General features: G+C 45.7%; 8 non-coding genes and 1 pseudogene across 8 annotated transcripts; all 9 read left to right on the top strand.

The window, feature by feature from the left end:
* Positions 1–5,386: 5,386 nt before the first annotated feature.
* On the top strand, positions 5,387–5,581 carry LOC141241615 (U2 spliceosomal RNA). The gene has a single exon (XR_012306347.1). It is a non-coding gene; the product is annotated as a U2 spliceosomal RNA (small nuclear RNA).
* Positions 5,582–6,696: 1,115 nt separating this feature from the next.
* LOC141241633 (U2 spliceosomal RNA) lies at positions 6,697–6,774 on the top strand (annotated as a pseudogene).
* Positions 6,775–12,338: 5,564 nt separating this feature from the next.
* LOC141241605 (U2 spliceosomal RNA) lies at positions 12,339–12,533 on the top strand. Its single transcript, XR_012306340.1, has one exon. It is a non-coding gene; the product is annotated as a U2 spliceosomal RNA (small nuclear RNA).
* Positions 12,534–13,648: 1,115 nt separating this feature from the next.
* Positions 13,649–13,839, top strand: LOC141241583 (U2 spliceosomal RNA). The gene has a single exon (XR_012306319.1). It is a non-coding gene; the product is annotated as a U2 spliceosomal RNA (small nuclear RNA).
* Positions 13,840–14,954: 1,115 nt separating this feature from the next.
* LOC141241467 (U2 spliceosomal RNA) lies at positions 14,955–15,145 on the top strand. The gene has a single exon (XR_012306207.1). It is a non-coding gene; the product is annotated as a U2 spliceosomal RNA (small nuclear RNA).
* Positions 15,146–16,260: 1,115 nt separating this feature from the next.
* LOC141241582 (U2 spliceosomal RNA) lies at positions 16,261–16,451 on the top strand. The gene has a single exon (XR_012306318.1). It is a non-coding gene; the product is annotated as a U2 spliceosomal RNA (small nuclear RNA).
* A 1,115-nt stretch (positions 16,452–17,566) lies between these two features.
* Positions 17,567–17,757, top strand: LOC141241466 (U2 spliceosomal RNA). The gene has a single exon (XR_012306206.1). It is a non-coding gene; the product is annotated as a U2 spliceosomal RNA (small nuclear RNA).
* A 1,115-nt stretch (positions 17,758–18,872) lies between these two features.
* On the top strand, positions 18,873–19,063 carry LOC141241465 (U2 spliceosomal RNA). The gene has a single exon (XR_012306205.1). It is a non-coding gene; the product is annotated as a U2 spliceosomal RNA (small nuclear RNA).
* Positions 19,064–20,178: 1,115 nt separating this feature from the next.
* LOC141241464 (U2 spliceosomal RNA) lies at positions 20,179–20,369 on the top strand. The gene has a single exon (XR_012306204.1). It is a non-coding gene; the product is annotated as a U2 spliceosomal RNA (small nuclear RNA).
* Positions 20,370–20,980: the final 611 nt, after the last annotated feature.

The following is a 20,980-nucleotide window of genomic DNA, read 5'->3' as shown; positions in this document are numbered from 1 at the left end:
AGTTATGCAGATCTAAAACGCGTGGATTGCAGCAGCAGCAAGCCGAAAAGTGCAGGCATGTAAGGGATCTAGAGGTTGACAACATGTCTTCTTAACGGGAGTCCAGGAGCTCATCTCCACAAATGGACTTTTCAGGATCCTTGGGTGGCTCCGTAGTTTGAAACCAATTCTGGTTATCGCTTCTCGGCCTTTTGGCTGCGATCTGTAGTGGGTTGCGTCATTTGGCCAAGGTGATCTAGGTGGATCTTTGCACTCGGCCTTCTGGATCTTGGTCCAGCTGCTGCTATTGGGTGTGGAGCAAAGTCTAGATTTGCCTTTTCTTCCTGGAGGACGGTTCTTTTTCGTGGTGTGGAGGTCGGTAGGACGAAGAGGATTGAAATCCGGGTGGAGCTGCGATCTGCTGTGTCGTTTTTTTTCCTGATCATCTGTGGAAAAAGAAGGAGGAAAAGAATATGGAATCGAAGAGGCCATTTGGAGGTAGGAGGGAAAATCGGGAGAACAATTCCAATGACTATTTTTCAGAGGATTATCCTTTGAAGGATACACTCCGTTTGTTGGTGGCTCCTGGTTATCGGCAGGAAAAGGATTCCGAGTTTATCTTCAGAGAGATTTGTAAATTTCTGAAGATTGAAAAGGAGGAACTTTTTTGTTTTCAATCCTTTTTTTCGAGAGGGATATATGATTTAACTTTAATGGGGAACTCTCAGTGTGAAAGAGCCTATACTCTCTATGAAGTTAATAGGGAGAACGAGCTTTTTGTTGGAGTGAGAGTGATTCCCTCCTTTCAGTTCTCCATGAAACTGCTAACAATACATTTGTTCAGTCCATTTGTTACTGATAGTGAAGTAATAAACTATCTAAGTGCATATTGTGAGAAAGTTATCCCAAGAAAACGTGGGGAAACTAGGTTCGGAGTGTGGAACGGAAAAAGGTTTTTTCTGGTAGCCTTCAAGAAGGACCCAGAAGAAGAAGGTGGGGTACTTAGACCACCACCAAATGTCTATGTTAATCGTAGCCGTGGATATCTGTTTTTTTCGGGTATGCCTAATTACTGTTATGGGTGCCGTAAATATGGACATTTGGATATTGTGTGCAAAAAGTGTTGTAGGTGTCCCGGTTCAGCTCATCAGGAGGATGCATGTCCAAATAAGAAGAAAGGAGGCGAGGAGGAGATGGATACTTCATCAGAACATCGGCAGAATGAAGCCGAGGATGGTGAGGAAGCAAGTGAAAAGAGAACTGATGAGCAGGAAATGGAGGAGGTGAGAAAAGTAAAGAAGAAGAAAACACCGGAAGAAGAGAAGAGAAAGAAAGAAGAGAGAGGGAGGAGGTCGGAGGAGGATGAGAAAAGAAAGATGGAAGAAAGGAAGAAGGAGAAGGAGTTAGAAGAAGATAAGAACAGAGAAGAGCAGAAGAAAGAAGGTCGGGAGAAGGAAGAGCAGAAGAAAGAAGAAAAGAAGAAAGAAGAAAAGAAGAATGAAGAACGGAGGATTGAAGAATTGAAGTCTGTGCTGGTGGGTGTGGGACAATTAATGCAGAAAGTCCCTCCACCAAGCAAAGAGAGTAATATAAAAGAACAAGGGGGTGAAGTAAAAAAGGGAGGCGCAGGGGGAAAGGTGGTGGTAGTGAAAAGTCAAAGCCTGCCTGTAATAGGGCCTTCCCCTAGGGAGTTTTTATCTCAGAGTATACCCTGTGGTCAGGAAAGGATGGATTCATCAAAAATGTTGAAAAGAAGTGTAGATGATAAAGAGCGTGGTGTAGGGCCATGTGTAGTAAAAGTATTTGCTTGTGAAAAGGATTTTGACATTTCCAGTACATCAGAGTCGGAAGGGCTGAGTATCGATGAAAGTGCTTTGCAATCCGATGAGGGCGGGGGAGATAGCCCGGTGCCAGTCACTAAAAGATGATCAGGGCGGCTTCCCTGAATGTTCAGGGTTTCAATGACTTATATAAAAGAACTGTGATTTATGACTATTTTAATAATGAAAATTTTGATTTTGTATTTCTTCAAGAATGTAATTTGTCAAAGAAGTTAAATTATGATTTTTTACGGGGTATATGGAAGGGTAATTTATGTTTTTCAGGCGGGAATGAATTCAGAAGTGATGGGGTTGGTTTTATATGTTCCAGGGAATGGGAGATTACCAACTACGAAGAAATATACCCTGGTAGGATTCTAAGAGTGGATGTAGAAAGGAATGGGAAGAAATATAGATGTTTTAATATTTATGCCAATACAGAAAAAGTTTTAAGGTTACATTTGTTTGAAATTTTGCAGCTTTTTATCCCAGGTGTAGTTCCAGTAATTTTAGGGGGAGATTTTAATTGTCAACTAAATAATGTAAAAGATGGTTCGGTTTCTTGTCTCAAGGGTATTTTATCTTCTTTTAACCTAAAAGATGCTTGGTGGTTGGACGGGCAGAAGAAGGAGTATGAAATTACTTGGGAAGGAAGAGGTTGTTCCTCGAGAATAGATTATTTGTTTATATCCAAGGATTTTACTTGTTCTAATTTTAAAACGCATAAAGCACCTTTTTCTGATCATAGAATAATTGAATGTACACTGATGGTAGAGGCGGATGAGGGAAAAAGGCCGTCTCATTGGAAACTGAATGTATCATTGTTACAGCATAAGGAGGTAAGGGAGGATTTTAAATTTTTCTTTGAGAAACTGAAATTAGAAAAGAAATGTTTTGACTCTACTTTTAAATGGTGGGACTACATGAAAAAGGAAGTTAAATTATTCTTTATGGAAGTAGGCAAGAGGAAAGCTGCGGATAAGCGACAGTCATACAATAACCTTAATGCAAATCTACAGTGTCTGTATCAGTTTAGGAATAATGGAGTTAATGTGGAGGAGGAAATTATGGTGACGAAGGAAAAAATTCAAAAATGTCTGAGAGAAAAAGGAAAAGAAATTATCTTTAATTCTCGTGTGAAGGTGTTGGAGGAAGACGAGAAATGTACTAAATTCTTTTTTAAAAAAATCTGTGAGAAAAAGGCCTTTATGGGGGTTTTAGAGGGGGAAAGGAGTTTGGAGGGGAAAAAGATGAAAGTGAAAGAATTTTATGATAACCTGTTTTCAGCAAAAAATACAGATAGGTCTTTGAAGGAGCATTTTTTAGGAGGGTTGGATAAATGTTTTACTAAGGAAAATAAATTATTATTATCAGAGGGTATTTCAAAAGAAGAAGTTTTTAATACAGTTAATACATTGCAAAACGGTAAGACACCAGGGTCGGATGGGTTACCCATTGAGTTTTATAAAATATTATGGGATATTGTGGGGAATGAATTTTATGAAATGTTTTTAAAAGTTGAGTCTTTATGTCGTGTCCCGGAGTCATGGTTGGAGGGGGTAATTGTTTTATTATACAAAAGAGGTGATAGAGAATTGCTAAAAAACTGGAGACCGATTACTCTTTTAAATACAGATTATAAAGTTTATGCGAAGCTGTTGGCAAATAGATTAAAGAAAGTGGTGAGTTCGGTGATAGATATAGACCAAACGTGTGCAGTTCCAACGCGGAAGATCAGTGACTCGTTGATTTTAATTAGAGACATAATATGGGATGTTTCCGATAGAAGACAGAAGATGGCGTTAATTACTCTGGATTTTGAAAAGGCTTATGATAGAGTCGCCCATGATTTTTTATTCGATGTTTTAAGGAGAATGGGTTGCCCGGATGATTTTAGTAAACGTATTAAATCCTTGTATCAAGCATGTTTTAGTAAAGTATCTGTAAATGGGTTTTTATCTGGAAGTGTAAAGATTAATTGTGGGGTGAAACAGGGATGCCCCTTATCCCCTATTCTTTTTATCTGTGCGATTGAGCCTCTTTTAACTGCTTTTAGGAAAGACAAAGTGATTAATGTTTTTTTTATTCCTGGGAGTTGGGGAGAGCAGGTTAAAGTGGTGGCTTTTATGGATGATGTGACTGTTTTTGTAAAAGATTTAAGAAGTATGAATAGGGTTTTAAGAACGGTTGAATGGTTTGGGGCGGCATCAGGTTTTAAGATCAATTTGGAGAAATCTGGTGTTTTAACGATGGGCGGTTTTATCTTAGAATCCGATTGTAAATTATTGAGAGTCTTTGAAGCAAAGATTTTAGGCATCTATTTTTCGGAAGAGTGTGGAAATGTAAAAAATTGGGAATCACTGTTGGAGAGGGTTAGGAAAAAGGTGTCTTTTTGGAATCTGAGAGAGCTAACGTTGGAAGGGAAGATTTTAATTATCAAGCAGGTTTTACTCCCAATGATTTTATATGTTGCAACCATTTTTATTCCACCTGTCAATGCGATGAAAAAAATTATTAAAGTATGTTTTAATTTTTTATGGAGATCAAAAATGGAAAGGGTTAAGCGCGAAGAATTGTATAAGCCAAAAAAGAAAGGTGGTAAAGGTTATCCTGATATCAAAGCCTTTTTATATGCAAAGTATATGGCAAACTGCATAAATATTTTATTAGGGTCAGAATCGAAGCTTAAAGCCTTTTCTATTTATAATTTGGGTTTCTATATAAGAAAATATAAGTGGGTGGACATGAGATTGAATAGACCTTATAGATTTTTACCCCCAAGTAACTATGTTGTGCTGGAAAAGATTTTGAGAGATTATGATCTAAAAGGTTTTGATCTTAAGGTACTGAGGTGTCATAAAAAGATATTACAAGTCTTGGAAGGAAGGTTAAACACTAGTCCAGTGGAGCACTTTATGCCAAAGATAGTGGACAGGATTTGGCTGAATGTAAACTATGTGTTCTTATCAAATGAACATAAAGATTTGTTATGGTGTATAATAAAGGATTGCTTACCGACACGAGAATTTCAGCATAGACGTGGTCTTGTTCGTTTTGAAAAATGTCCAAGACAGAGATGTGGAGGTAGTGAGACTCCTATGCACGTATTCTGGAATTGCGAGTTTGCACAAAAAGTCAGGAGGAAAATGTGCAATCTGATTAAAGCTGTGAGTAATGTTAATTTTTTAGATTTTAACAGGGTGTTCTATGGGATGGGTGTAAAGGAAGAAGATTTTAAGGTGGTGTGGGTGATTATAACATGTGTAAAGATGGCAATTTGGAAGGTGAGAAACATTTTGATTTTTAAACATAATGAAGTGTCTGTTGAACAGTGTATTAAGTTGTGTCTAAGTTATTTATTTATGTATTTTTGGAAGGACAAAATGGTTTTGGGCATAAGAAAAGCAGATGTATTGTGGAAGCAAAATGAATGGAATATACTTACTGTGTAGCCTTTGTTGTCATTGAAAATCTTTTTCTGGAAAAATACAAATATTAATTACAGGAAAAAAAAAAAAAAAAGTTAAAAAGAAAGTTAAGAAAAAGGAAAGAAGGAAATATATATGTATATATATATATATATATATATATATATATAAAAAAAAAAAAAAAAAAAAATAAAAAAAAAATCTGTTCTTATCAGTTTAATATCTGATACGTCCCCTATCTGGGGACCATATATTAAATGGATTTTTAGAACAGGGAGATGGAAAAAGAGCTTGCTCTGTCCACTCCACGCATTGACCTGGTATTGCAGTATCTCCAGGACCGGTGCACCCCTTCTTTAATGCAGTTTCTAAAATCAGAAAGAATTGAATTCAATGTTTTTTGTTCATTTTGCTTGTTTGTCGGATTTTGGGATGGACTCTTTGGCTTTGCTTTTCTTCTCCTCATTGGATTTTTCATGTTCAAAGTTGCAGAAGCCAGATTACAAGCTCATTTTGGTTCAACTTCAGCAACTGTGCATTGCATTGCCATGTAATGTGATGCAATGCTATCTTTCTAGCTCTCCCTTTTTACTTCCTTTTGGATAAACAGACATATTAGGCAAGCATTTTGGAGCTTTCACCTAAATAACTACAGGTGGTGAGATAAGCTGCACAATATAATTGACCTTTCAGTATATTGTTGCACACACACCATCTATTTAGCAAATGCCCTTGTTATCAACAGCAGCCTTTTAAACTCACCTGAGCTAACAGGTATGTGCGCTGGTTACTCTGCTGCGCTTAAAATTTCTTTTTTGGTTTGCTACAATGCCTTTTCTGAAACGTTGTCTCCTTCTGCTGGAACACTGACTTCTTTCATTTAATGCCTGCAGACTATAAAAGAGAACCCAACCCAAAAAGTTTGGTTGATTAGTCTGTGGCATTCTGTTAAACTGTTGCTTATGGCGGTCTCTGTGAGCTTCTCAGCGACATTCAGCCAGCCAGGTATCCTGCCTGCAGTAGATGGAATGTGGCAATGGAACGCTGGCTGCGCGTGTCATAATAGGCTCTGAGCCTTTATATACCTGTGCACAGCAGCAGCCACCTTCAGTCTGCTGCTGGACAGCCAGCAGCAGCAGCAGCAGGAGAGGTATGTAATCAGGAGCCCTCCTGCTAAGGGTAGACAGCTGCTCGTTCCACCCCACCCCCCGCCTTAATTGGTTCTCCTCCCTTCCAACGGTGTTGAGGCGGGTGGGAACAGCAGGGGGTGAAGGTGCTGTGTTTAAAGAGGTGGAGTTATGCAGATCTAAAACGCGTGGATTGCAGCAGCAGCAAGCCGAAAAGTGCAGGCATGTAAGGGATCTAGAGGTTGACAACATGTCTTCTTAACGGGAGTCCAGGAGCTCATCTCCACAAATGGACTTTTCAGGATCCTTGGGTGGCTCCGTAGTTTGAAACCAATTCTGGTTATCGCTTCTCGGCCTTTTGGCTAAGATCAAGTGTAGTATCTGTTCTTTTAAGAACACAAGAGCTACGATCTACACTTGACGAGAGCGATCGAACTCGGAAGGAGAAGAGCTTCGGAGCCCAGCTGACATCAGAGAACGAAGGCGGATATCGGTGGGAGGAAGAAGCTCTAAAGAATCCAGAAGAAGACGAAGACTCGGAGAAGAATCGGGCTGTCCTGTGGAATCTTCGAGGAAGAAAATCATCGAGACAAAGACCTTTCGGGGAATTTGTCCAGAACACGACGGGAGAAGAATCTGCATAGCTCCACCCATTCCGGGAAGAGTTCCAGATCCAGCTCCAAGAAGTAACTGCAGGAGGAAAGCCATGGCAAGCGCTGCGAGGAAGGCCGAAAAGAAGAGCCTGGAGCTGGGGACAGCCAGGAGGGCCCAGCCAGGAGCCGATTCTGACCCCAAGGACTCTGCCTCCACGACTGGCCAGCAGAAGGGACCCCAGAAGCCCCGCCACGAAGCTCCAGCCCTGGAGCCATGGATGCGGCAGACGGTGGCCCTGAAGCTGAAGGAAGTGGATGGGAGGGTGCCGGACATGTCCTCGGACGTGTTCTGCCAGAAGATGCTGCTGGATCGAGGCTTCTCCAGGTCGGACACCCTCAGCATCCAGACCTTCTTGACGGGGATCTTCTTTGTCACCTTTGCCACTGTGAACACCTGCAGGAGGTTCTGGGAAATGGTAAGCGCAAAAGGACCGGATAATTCTTTCTCTGCCTTTACAGGTAGCTGCCCTATCCAGAGGGATGAAAGGAGGATCACGGTCTCCATGCGCAACCCGCACACCCCAGGCCAAGACATCTGTACCTTCCTGAGACGCTTCTGTTTGGTTGTGAAGGAACCCTCTCACATCCTGAATGGACTCGGCTTCTGGACAGGTAAGTGGTCGGTGACCGTTAGACTTCACAGGGACCTGGCGTACTCAGACGGACTTCGGCACCTGCCCCCGACATTCTCCCTGGGCAACTCCTACGGCCTCATCTATTACCCGGACATGCCGCGGAACTGCAGGAGATGCGGCAAGAACGGCCACGAGATGAAGGACTGCAAGGAGGATGCCTGCAGGATTTGTCGAGTGACGGGACACAGCTCGAAGGACTGCCCGAAGAAGACGTCCTGCAACCTGTGTGGGCTGGCGGCTCATCTGTACAAGGATTGCCCCAGGCGTGAGAGATCCTGGGCATCGGTGGTTGCGACGACCCCAGCTACGGAGGACAAGGCCCCGACGACCAGGCCTGTGAAGGTCAAGGACGCGACGACCAAGGCCCCAGCGGCCAAGGCCGAGACGACCAAGGCCAAAGCGGTCAAGGAGTCGGTGGCCAAAGCCCCAGCGACGGTCCCAGCAGCTCCGAAGCAGAAGAAAAAGTCAAAGGAGGGTAAGAGTTCTGTCACCCCTCTCTCGATCCCTCCCCCTGCCACCCCCGTCCAATCCCCCCCCACCCCGGCCACCCCTGCTGAGGATTCCACTTCCTCTTCCTCCTTCCCCTACTCCTCAGCAGGTGTCCTTTCCCCTGCCCCGGCAGCCACTCTCCCTCCCCAGACCATGGTAGCGGTGGAATTAACCTTTCCTCCACCCGCCGCTATCTATTCCGAGGAGGATTTTCCCCTTCTTGTCTCCCCAGTTCCAACCCGGGGAAAGAGGAAGGTGGAGGACAGCCCTGCTACTGAATCCTCCAAAAAGAAGATTCTGGATTTCGTAGGCGAAAAGGAGGATACCCTCCCTGAGCCAGAAGAGATGGAGCACATGGTTGAGACCCTGGTGGCCGAGCCAGAAGAGGAGGAACTGGTGGTCGCCGAGATTGAGGCCGCGCTGCTTGACCAGATGGAGGAAGAGGGCCTGCTGGTGATCCCGTCACCAGCAGTCAACACCGACGAGGGACCACCCGACCGGAGTGGTAACTAAGGTGTATTGCCTGCGCTAACTTTTTCTTTTTTCCCTACATGATGGCTAATATTAACTTATTTTCCATTAATGTCAGGAGCATCAAGGACAAGTTCAGACGTCAGACTATTTATGCCTTCCTTACTTCCCAGTTGTGTGATGTTTATATGTTGCAGGAATGTTCCCTTCCCTCCTCTAGGTCCTTCAAACATCTGGCCAGGGAGTGGTCCCACGGTCCATCCTACTGGTCCGGTGGGGGTGACTGCAAGTCTGCGGGGGTCGCAATTCTGATCAGGGGGGGCGCATTCACGCTTGAGTCCGTCCAGGAGCTCATCTGCGGCAGGGCTCTTGTTGTAGATGGCAACTGGGCGGGAGAACCTGTCAGGTTCATCAACGTGTATGCGTCCCCACTGAAGAATGAGCGTTTGGAGCTTTTCCAGACCCTGCGGCTTCAGCTTGCCACCACCAGGACCTTAGTGATGGCCGGGGATTTCAACTGCCCCATCGAGGAGGACGGTCGTAGTTCTGGCACATCTGCCAAGTTGGACATCACGTCCAAGCTGCTCATCGAGATGGTAACCGAGGCCTCTCTTCAGGACGTGGTGGGCTCCATGGGGAGAGGCTCCACGAACTATTCGTGGAGCCGACCCGATGGCTCACTCCGCTCCAGGATTGACTTTGTGTTCACCTCTCGGGCAGTCAGGCAGAGTAGGCACTCGATGGTCTCCTGCTTCTTCTCCGACCACAGAGCCATTCACTTACAAGGTGTCCTCGGCGACGGTTTTCCGTCCGGCCCCGGCTCCTGGAAGCTGAATTGTGCTCTGCTGGCTCAGGATGAAGTCGTGGAGGAGCTGAGAGCAGCCTACGCAATGTGGCAGTCCTACAAGGGTAGCTTCCAAACAGTCTCTGATTGGTGGGAATATGTTAAACTTGAGTTTCGCTGTTTCTTTCAGGCCAAGGGTCGACAACAGGAGTGTGAGAAGAGGAGGGACTTCAGAGGGCTGCAGCGCGAGCTGCGGTCGCTGCAGGACCTTCTTCACTGCGGCTGGGACGTGAGGGAGGAGCTGGAGGAGACCAAGAAGAGCCTGAAAAGGCACTTTGAGGAGGAGTCCAAGCGAATCATCTTCCGTTCCAAAGTGGAGAATCTGGAGAAGGGTGAGAAATGTAACTCATTCTTTTTCAGGAAACTTCATGCCGGTCACACGCCCCTGAACGAGCTGCGAGACGAGAGCGGAAACATGCGACGTGGGAAGGAGGACGTGATGAGGGTCGTCAGCGACTTCTACAGCGAACTCTACTCCCACAAGACTACCGACCCCGACGCTGCTGATAAGTTCCTGTCAGGTATCACTAACCATCTTGATCCTGCAGGCACGGCAGCCTTGGACAAACCTCTGATGGTGGGCGAATTGCTCTCTGCCGCTAAATCCTTTAGGACCGGCAGGACCCCGGGCAGTGATGGTCTTCCAGCGGAGCTCTATGTAGCGCTGGGAGACCTCATCTGTCCGGACCTGTTGGACCTGTACGAGGAGATGGTGGTGGAGGGTAGAATGCCTCCATCTTTGAGGGAAGGAATGGTCACGATCCTGTACAAGCGGAAGGGAGAGAGGTGCGACCTGAGGAATTGGCGTCCCATCACTCTGCTCAACGTGGACTACAAGATCCTGGCCAAGACGATGGCGACACGACTTAAGACGGTCATCGGACGGATCATCCACCCGGACCAGACCTGCGGCATCCCTGGACGTCGCATCGCAGACAGCCTCGCTCTCGTGCGGGACACGGTCGAGTACATCAAGGTCCGCCGCGCACACGCGGCCCTGGTCTCCTTGGATCAGGAGAAGGCCTTCGACCGGGTTTCCCACGAGTTCATGGGCCGAGCTCTGCACCGGTTAGGTTTGGGTAACATGTTTTGTTCGTATGTCCGTCTGATGTATTTTGATATCCACAGCTCGGTGTTGGTGAACGGCTGGAAGACTGACCCCTTCCCTGTCCTCTCTGGGGTCAGACAAGGCTGCCCTCTATCACCTCTTCTTTTTGTTTGTGTTATAGAACTCTTCGCAGAGGCTATCCGGCAGAATGGAGAGATCAGAGGGATCACCGCACCGGGTCCGGGACGACATGAGGTCAAGTGCTCGCTCTACATGGACGACGTCACCGTCTTCTGCGCTGATCGTGGTTCAGTCGACGCCCTCGTCCAGACGTGTGAGAGGTTCGGCCGGGCTTCAGGGGCCAAAGTCAACTGCAGGAAGTCGGAAGCCATGCTCTTCGGGGATTGGCAGCCGGCCTCCTCCGCCCCCTTCCCCTTCAACATTCAACCGGATTTCCTCAAGGTGCTGGGAGTCTGGTTCGGGAAGGAAGGAGCGGCCCTCAAGTCCTGGCAAGAACGCTTGGCCAAGGTGAAGCAACGGATCGGACTCTGGAGCCTCAGACACCTCACTTGTGAGGGTAAGGCACTCGTCCTGCGTAATGAGGTCCTGCCCGTCTTGCAGTACACGGCGCAGGCCTGGCCCCCACACGTCACTGTGTGCAGGGCCATTACCAGGACAGTGTTTCACTTTGTCTGGGGATCCAAGATGGACAGAGTCAGGCGGGCCGTCATGTACAAGGAGCCTCGCAAGGGTGGGAAGGGCGTTCCAGATATCCCCACCCTCCTGCGATCCTCTTTTGTGTGTGATTGTGTCCGCCGGACTTTGCAAGTCAAGAATGGCTCCGCGGGCAGGTCCATGTCTCGCTTCTTCCTGCTTCCTCTTTGGAGGCGACTCGGCTGGGACAAGTGGGACAGCTCCTTCCCCTACAACTGGACGACGCCATGGTTCTACGGAGACGTCGTTCGATTTGTGGGGGAGCATCAACTGGAGGGACTCAAGCCCGACTTGTGGAAGCCCAAAACTATCCACAAGCTAATCAGAGCCAAGGATGACGTGGAGAACATCACAGGACTTCACCAGGACACGCTGGAGACTGTGTGGACAAATGTGTCGTCTGACAGGCTGACCAACGGGCACAAGGACTTGTCGTGGATGGCGATTCAGGGCGGACTGCCCGTCCGGTCATTCATGCATGCCCGGAACCTGTGTAAGACCCGGTACTGCCCAAGGTGCCCCTTCGTGGAGGAAACATCTTTGCACACTTTTTGGGACTGCGGATTTGCACAGCGCCTATTGACTGCACTTGAGGACGACCTGAGGAACTCTGTCCCCAGGGCGAGCCTATCGCACCATTCTGTGCTTTACGGACTCTTCCCTGGGGTTCATACCGTCGGAGCCATCCAGGAGGCTTGGCGCCTTATGAACTGCTTCAAGGATGCCGTTTGGGTCGCCAGGAACCGGCTCATCTTGAGGAGGGAGAGGATGTCCATCCAGGACTGCCGCAGGCTGATCCACAGCCTGCTCAGAGACTATTCCATCATGGACGGTCCGGAGGACGAGGACGAGGACTAAACCCCTCCTCCCCCTCTCCCCTTATGTGTCTTGTCTTTCAATAAAGCTTCGGGCCTGTGATTTTCCCCTCCCCATCCCCTTTTTCCCAATCCCCATCCCTTATCACGGTTCGTCGTACTGTATTGATTGACATGCTTTTTCTTTCAGATTGAGTGTTTTGTGTAGCATAGGGGTGTGATGTGTCTAGTTAGTGCGTCGTATCCTCATGCTATGTAAATATGATGTAGAATTCTGTGTGTACTGGGCTGCGGCACTGTACACTGTCTGTTAACTTATTTTTTGTGCTAATAAAAGATATATTCAATCAAAAAAAATCTGTTCTTATCAGTTTAATATCTGATACGTCCCCTATCTGGGGACCATATATTAAATGGATTTTTAGAACAGGGAGATGGAAAAAGAGCTTGCTCTGTCCACTCCACTCATTGACCTGGCATTGCAGTATCTCCAGGACCGGTGCACCCCTTCTTTAATGCAGTTTCTAAAATCAGAAAGAATTGAATTCAATGTTTTTTGTTCATTTTGCTTGTTTGTCGGATTTTGGGATGGACTCTTTGGCTTTGCTTTTCTTCTCCTCATTGGATTTTTCATGTTCAAAGTTGCAGAAGCCAGATTACAAGCTCATTTTGGTTCAACTTCAGCAACTGTGCATTGCATTGCCATGTAATGTGATGCAATGCTATCTTTCTAGCTCTCCCTTTTTACTTCCTTTTGGATAAACAGACATATTAGGCAAGCATTTTGGAGCTTTCACCTAAATAACTACAGGTGGTGAGATAAGCTGCACAATATAATTGACCTTTCAGTATATTGTTGCACACACACCATCTATTTAGCAAATGCCCTTGTTATCAACAGCAGCCTTTTAAACTCACCTGAGCTAACAGGTATGTGCGCTGGTTACTCTGCTGCGCTTAAAATTTCTTTTTTGGTTTGCTACAATGCCTTTTCTGAAACGTTGTCTCCTTCTGCTGGAACACTGACTTCTTTCATTTAATGCCTGCAGACTATAAAAGAGAACCCAACCCAAAAAGTTTGGTTGATTAGTCTGTGGCATTCTGTTAAACTGTTGCTTATGGCGGTCTCTGTGAGCTTCTCAGCGACATTCAGCCAGCCAGGTATCCTGCCTGCAGTAGATGGAATGTGGCAATGGAACGCTGGCTGCGCGTGTCATAATAGGCTCTGAGCCTTTATATACCTGTGCACAGCAGCAGCCACCTTCAGTCTGCTGCTGGACAGCCAGCAGCAGCAGCAGCAGGAGAGGTATGTAATCAGGAGCCCTCCTGCTAAGGGTAGACAGCTGCTCGTTCCACCCCACCCCCCGCCTTAATTGGTTCTCCTCCCTTCCAACGGTGTTGAGGCGGGTGGGAACAGCAGGGGGTGAAGGTGCTGTGTTTAAAGAGGTGGAGATATGCAGATCTAAAACGCGTGGATTGCAGCAGCAGCAAGCCGAAAAGTGCAGGCATGTAAGGGATCTAGAGGTTGACAACATGTCTTCTTAACGGGAGTCCAGGAGCTCATCTCCACAAATGGACTTTTCAGGATCCTTGGGTGGCTCCGTAGTTTGAAACCAATTCTGGTTATCGCTTCTCGGCCTTTTGGCTAAGATCAAGTGTAGTATCTGTTCTTATCAGTTTAATATCTGATACGTCCCCTATCTGGGGACCATATATTAAATGGATTTTTAGAACAGGGAGATGGAAAAAGAGCTTGCTCTGTCCACTCCACTCATTGACCTGGCATTGCAGTATCTCCAGGACCGGTGCACCCCTTCTTTAATGCAGTTTCTAAAATCAGAAAGAATTGAATTCAATGTTTTTTGTTCATTTTGCTTGTTTGTCGGATTTTGGGATGGACTCTTTGGCTTTGCTTTTCTTCTCCTCATTGGATTTTTCATGTTCAAAGTTGCAGAAGCCAGATTACAAGCTCATTTTGGTTCAACTTCAGCAACTGTGCATTGCATTGCCATGTAATGTGATGCAATGCTATCTTTCTAGCTCTCCCTTTTTACTTCCTTTTGGATAAACAGACATATTAGGCAAGCATTTTGGAGCTTTCACCTAAATAACTACAGGTGGTGAGATAAGCTGCACAATATAATTGACCTTTCAGTATATTGTTGCACACACACCATCTATTTAGCAAATGCCCTTGTTATCAACAGCAGCCTTTTAAACTCACCTGAGCTAACAGGTATGTGCGCTGGTTACTCTGCTGCGCTTAAAATTTCTTTTTTGGTTTGCTACAATGCCTTTTCTGAAACGTTGTCTCCTTCTGCTGGAACACTGACTTCTTTCATTTAATGCCTGCAGACTATAAAAGAGAACCCAACCCAAAAAGTTTGGTTGATTAGTCTGTGGCATTCTGTTAAACTGTTGCTTATGGCGGTCTCTGTGAGCTTCTCAGCGACATTCAGCCAGCCAGGTATCCTGCCTGCAGTAGATGGAATGTGGCAATGGAACGCTGGCTGCGCGTGTCATAATAGGCTCTGAGCCTTTATATACCTGTGCACAGCAGCAGCCACCTTCAGTCTGCTGCTGGACAGCCAGCAGCAGCAGCAGCAGGAGAGGTATGTAATCAGGAGCCCTCCTGCTAAGGGTAGACAGCTGCTCGTTCCACCCCACCCCCCGCCTTAATTGGTTCTCCTCCCTTCCAACGGTGTTGAGGCGGGTGGGAACAGCAGGGGGTGAAGGTGCTGTGTTTAAAGAGGTGGAGTTATGCAGATCTAAAACGCGTGGATTGCAGCAGCAGCAAGCCGAAAAGTGCAGGCATGTAAGGGATCTAGAGGTTGACAACATGTCTTCTTAACGGGAGTCCAGGAGCTCATCTCCACAAATGGACTTTTCAGGATCCTTGGGTGGCTCCGTAGTTTGAAACCAATTCTGGTTATCGCTTCTCGGCCTTTTGGCTAAGATCAAGTGTAGTATCTGTTCTTATCAGTTTAATATCTGATACGTCCCCTATCTGGGGACCATATATTAAATGGATTTTTAGAACAGGGAGATGGAAAAAGAGCTTGCTCTGTCCACTCCACGCATTGACCTGGTATTGCAGTATCTCCAGGACCGGTGCACCCCTTCTTTAATGCAGTTTCTAAAATCAGAAAGAATTGAATTCAATGTTTTTTGTTCATTTTGCTTGTTTGTCGGATTTTGGGATGGACTCTTTGGCTTTGCTTTTCTTCTCCTCATTGGATTTTTCATGTTCAAAGTTGCAGAAGCCAGATTACAAGCTCATTTTGGTTCAACTTCAGCAACTGTGCATTGCATTGCCATGTAATGTGATGCAATGCTATCTTTCTAGCTCTCCCTTTTTACTTCCTTTTGGATAAACAGACATATTAGGCAAGCATTTTGGAGCTTTCACCTAAATAACTACAGGTGGTGAGATAAGCTGCACAATATAATTGACCTTTCAGTATATTGTTGCACACACACCATCTATTTAGCAAATGCCCTTGTTATCAACAACAGCCTTTTAAACTCACCTGAGCTAACAGGTATGTGCGCTGGTTACTCTGCTGCGCTTAAAATTTCTTTTTTGGTTTGCTACAATGCCTTTTCTGAAACGTTGTCTCCTTCTGCTGGAACACTGACTTCTTTCATTTAATGCCTGCAGACTATAAAAGAGAACCCAACCCAAAAAGTTTGGTTGATTAGTCTGTGGCATTCTGTTAAACTGTTGCTTATGGCGGTCTCTGTGAGCTTCTCAGCGACATTCAGCCAGCCAGGTATCCTGCCTGCAGTAGATGGAATGTGGCAATGGAACGCTGGCTGCGCGTGTCATAATAGGCTCTGAGCCTTTATATACCTGTGCACAGCAGCAGCCACCTTCAGTCTGCTGCTGGACAGCCAGCAGCAGCAGCAGCAGGAGAGGTAGGTAATCAGGAGCCCTCCTGCTAAGGGTAGACAGCTGCTCGTTCCACCCCACCCCCCGCCTTAATTGGTTCTCCTCCCTTCCAACGGTGTTGAGGCGGGTGGGAACAGCAGGGGGTGAAGGTGCTGTGTTTAAAGAGGTGGAGTTATGCAGATCTAAAACGCGTGGATTGCAGCAGCAGCAAGCCGAAAAGTGCAGGCATGTAAGGGATCTAGAGGTTGACAACATGTCTTCTTAACGGGAGTCCAGGAGCTCATCTCCACAAATGGACTTTTCAGGATCCTTGGGTGGCTCCGTAGTTTGAAACCAATTCTGGTTATCGCTTCTCGGCCTTTTGGCTAAGATCAAGTGTAGTATCTGTTCTTATCAGTTTAATATCTGATACGTCCCCTATCTGGGGACCATATATTAAATGGATTTTTAGAACAGGGAGATGGAAAAAGAGCTTGCTCTGTCCACTCCACTCATTGACCTGGCATTGCAGTATCTCCAGGACCGGTGCACCCCTTCTTTAATGCAGTTTCTAAAATCAGAAAGAATTGAATTCAATGTTTTTTGTTCATTTTGCTTGTTTGTCGGATTTTGGGATGGACTCTTTGGCTTTGCTTTTCTTCTCCTCATTGGATTTTTCATGTTCAAAGTTGCAGAAGCCAGATTACAAGCTCATTTTGGTTCAACTTCAGCAACTGTGCATTGCATTGCCATGTAATGTGATGCAATGCTATCTTTCTAGCTCTCCCTTTTTACTTCCTTTTGGATAAACAGACATATTAGGCAAGCATTTTGGAGCTTTCACCTAAATAACTACAGGTGGTGAGATAAGCTGCACAATATAATTGACCTTTCAGTATATTGTTGCACACACACCATCTATTTAGCAAATGCCCTTGTTATCAACAGCAGCCTTTTAAACTCACCTGAGCTAACAGGTATGTGCGCTGGTTACTCTGCTGCGCTTAAAATTTCTTTTTTGGTTTGCTACAATGCCTTTTCTGAAACGTTGTCTCCTTCTGCTGGAACACTGACTTCTTTCATTTAATGCCTGCAGACTATAAAAGAGAACCCAACCCAAAAAGTTTGGTTGATTAGTCTGTGGCATTCTGTTAAACTGTTGCTTATGGCGGTCTCTGTGAGCTTCTCAGCGACATTCAGCCAGCCAGGTATCCTGCCTGCAGTAGATGGAATGTGGCAATGGAACGCTGGCTGCGCGTGTCATAATAGGCTCTGAGCCTTTATATACCTGTGCACAGCAGCAGCCACCTTCAGTCTGCTGCTGGACAGCCAGCAGCAGCAGCAGCAGGAGAGGTATGTAATCAGGAGCCCTCCTGCTAAGGGTAGACAGCTGCTCGTTCCACCCCACCCCCCGCCTTAATTGGTTCTCCTCCCTTCCAACGGTGTTGAGGCGGGTGGGAACAGCAGGGGGTGAAGGTGCTGTGTTTAAAGAGGTGGAGTTATGCAGATCTAAAACGCGTGGATTGCAGCAGCAGCAAGCCGAAAAGTGCAGGCATGTAAGGGATCTAGAGGTTGACAACATGTCTTCTTAACGGGAGTCCAGGAGCTCATCTCCACAAATGGACTTTTCAGGATCCTTGGGTGGCTCCGTAGTTTGAAACCAATTCTGGTTATCGCTTCTCGGCCTTTTGGCTAAGATCAAGTGTAGTATCTGTTCTTATCAGTTTAATATCTGATACGTCCCCTATCTGGGGACCATATATTAAATGGATTTTTAGAACAGGGAGATGGAAAAAGAGCTTGCTCTGTCCACTCCACGCATTGACCTGGTATTGCAGTATCTCCAGGACCGGTGCACCCCTTCTTTAATGCAGTTTCTAAAATCAGAAAGAATTGAATTCAATGTTTTTTGTTCATTTTGCTTGTTTGTCGGATTTTGGGATGGACTCTTTGGCTTTGCTTTTCTTCTCCTCATTGGATTTTTCATGTTCAAAGTTGCAGAAGCCAGATTACAAGCTCATTTTGGTTCAACTTCAGCAACTGTGCATTGCATTGCCATGTAATGTGATGCAATGCTATCTTTCTAGCTCTCCCTTTTTACTTCCTTTTGGATAAACAGACATATTAGGCAAGCATTTTGGAGCTTTCACCTAAATAACTACAGGTGGTGAGATAAGCTGCACAATATAATTGACCTTTCAGTATATTGTTGCACACACACCATCTATTTAGCAAATGCCCTTGTTATCAACAACAGCCTTTTAAACTCACCTGAGCTAACAGGTATGTGCGCTGGTTACTCTGCTGCGCTTAAAATTTCTTTTTTGGTTTGCTACAATGCCTTTTCTGAAACGTTGTCTCCTTCTGCTGGAACACTGACTTCTTTCATTTAATGCCTGCAGACTATAAAAGAGAACCCAACCCAAAAAGTTTGGTTGATTAGTCTGTGGCATTCTGTTAAACTGTTGCTTATGGCGGTCTCTGTGAGCTTCTCAGCGACATTCAGCCAGCCAGGTATCCTGCCTGCAGTAGATGGAATGTGGCAATGGAACGCTGGCTGCGCGTGTCATAATAGGCTCTGAGCCTTTATATACCTGTGCACAGCAGCAGCCACCTTCAGTCTGCTGCTGGACAGCCAGCAGCAGCAGCAGCAGGAGAGGTATGTAATCAGGAGCCCTCCTGCTAAGGGTAGACAGCTGCTCGTTCCACCCCACCCCCCGCCTTAATTGGTTCTCCTCCCTTCCAACGGTGTTGAGGCGGGTGGGAACAGCAGGGGGTGAAGGTGCTGTGTTTAAAGAGGTGGAGTTATGCAGATCTAAAACGCGTGGATTGCAGCAGCAGCAAGCCGAAAAGTGCAGGCATGTAAGGGATCTAGAGGTTGACAACATGTCTTCTTAACGGGAGTCCAGGAGCTCATCTCCACAAATGGACTTTTCAGGATCCTTGGGTGGCTCCGTAGTTTGAAACCAATTCTGGTTATCGCTTCTCGGCCTTTTGGCTAAGATCAAGTGTAGTATCTGTTCTTATCAGTTTAATATCTGATACGTCCCCTATCTGGGGACCATATATTAAATGGATTTTTAGAACAGGGAGATGGAAAAAGAGCTTGCTCTGTCCACTCCACGCATTGACCTGGTATTGCAGTATCTCCAGGACCGGTGCACCCCTTCTTTAATGCAGTTTCTAAAATCGGAAAGAATTGAATTCAATGTTTTTTGTTCATTTTGCTTGTTTGTCGGATTTTGGGATGGACTCTTTGGCTTTGCTTTTCTTCTCCTCATTGGATTTTTCATGTTCAAAGTTGCAGAAGCCAGATTACAAGCTCATTTTGGTTCAACTTCAGCAACTGTGCATTGCATTGCCATGTAATGTGATGCAATGCTATCTTTCTAGCTCTCCCTTTTTACTTCCTTTTGGATAAACAGACATATTAGGCAAGCATTTTGGAGCTTTCACCTAAATAACTACAGGTGGTGAGATAAGCTGCACAATATAATTGACCTTTCAGTATATTGTTGCACACACACCATCTATTTAGCAAATGCCCTTGTTATCAACAGCAGCCTTTTAAACTCACCTGAGCTAACAGGTATGTGCGCTGGTTACTCTGCTGCGCTTAAAATTTCTTTTTTGGTTTGCTACAATGCCTTTTCTGAAACGTTGTCTCCTTCTGCTGGAACACTGACTTCTTTCATTTAATGCCTGCAGACTATAAAAGAGAACCCAACCCAAAAAGTTTGGTTGATTAGTCTGTGGCATTCTGTTAAACTGTTGCTTATGGCGGTCTCTGTGAGCTTCTCAGCGACATTCAGCCAGCCAGGTATCCTGCCTGCAGTAGATGGAATGTGGCAATGGAACGCTGGCTGCGCGTGTCATAATAGGCTCTGAGCCTTTATATACCTGTGCACAGCAGCAGCCACCTTCAGTATGCTGCTGGACAGCCAGCAGCAGCAGCAGCAGGAGAGGTATGTAATCAGGAGCCCTCCTGCTAAGGGTAGACAGCTGCTCGTTCCACCCCACCCCCCGCCTTAATTGGTTCTCCTCCCTTCCAACGGTGTTGAGGCGGGTGGGAACAGCAGGGGGTGAAGGTGCTGTGTTTAAAGAGGTGGAGTTATGCAGATCTAAAACGCGTGGATTGCAGCAGCAGCAAGCCGAAAAGTGCAGGCATGTAAGGGATCTAGAGGTTGACAACATGTCTTCTTAACGGGAGTCCAGGAGCTCATCTCCACAAATGGACTTTTCAGGATCCTTGGGTGGCTCCGTAGTTTGAAACCAATTCTGGTTATCGCTTCTCGGCCTTTTGGCTAAGATCAAGTGTAGTATCTGTTCTTATCAGTTTAATATCTGATACGTCCCCTATCTGGGGACCATATATTAAATGGATTTTTAGAACAGGGAGATGGAAAAAGAGCTTGCTCTGTCCACTCCACGCATTGACCTGGTATTGCAGTATCTCCAGGACCGGTGCACCCCTTCTTTAATGCAGTTTCTAAAATCAGAAAGAATTGAATTCAATGTTTTTTGTTCATTTTGCTTGTTTGTCGGATTTTGGGATGGACTCTTTGGCTTTGCTTTTCTTCTCCTCATTGGATTTTTCATGTTCAAAGTTGCAGAAGCCAGATTACAAGCTCATTTTGGTTCAACTTCAGCAACTGTGCATTGCATTGCCATGTAATGTGATGCAATGCTATCTTTCTAGCTCTCCCTTTTTACTTCCTTTTGGATAAACAGACATATTAGGCAAGCATTTTGGAGCTTTCACCTAAATAACTACAGGTGGTGAGATAAGCTGCACAATATAATTGACCTTTCAGTATATTGTTGCACACACACCATCTATTTAGCAAATGCCCTTGTTATCAACAGCAGCCTTTTAAACTCACCTGAGCTAACAGGTATGTGCGCTGGTTACTCTGCTGCGCTTAAAATTTCTTTTTTGGTTTGCTACAATGCCTTTTCTGAAACGTTGTCTCCTTCTGCTGGAACACTGACTTCTTTCATTTAATGCCTGCAGACTATAAAAGAGAACCCAACCCAAAAAGTTTGGTTGATTAGTCTGTGGCATTCTGTTAAACTGTTGCTTATG

This window comes from Phyllobates terribilis, unplaced genomic scaffold, assembly GCF_046119375.1.
Source record: "Phyllobates terribilis strain yellow unplaced genomic scaffold, ASM4611937v1 Scaffold_1017__1_contigs__length_469563, whole genome shotgun sequence".
In the NCBI taxonomy this organism is placed as follows: domain Eukaryota; kingdom Metazoa; phylum Chordata; class Amphibia; order Anura; family Dendrobatidae; genus Phyllobates; species Phyllobates terribilis.
This window is presented reverse-complemented; position numbering and strand designations above follow the sequence as displayed.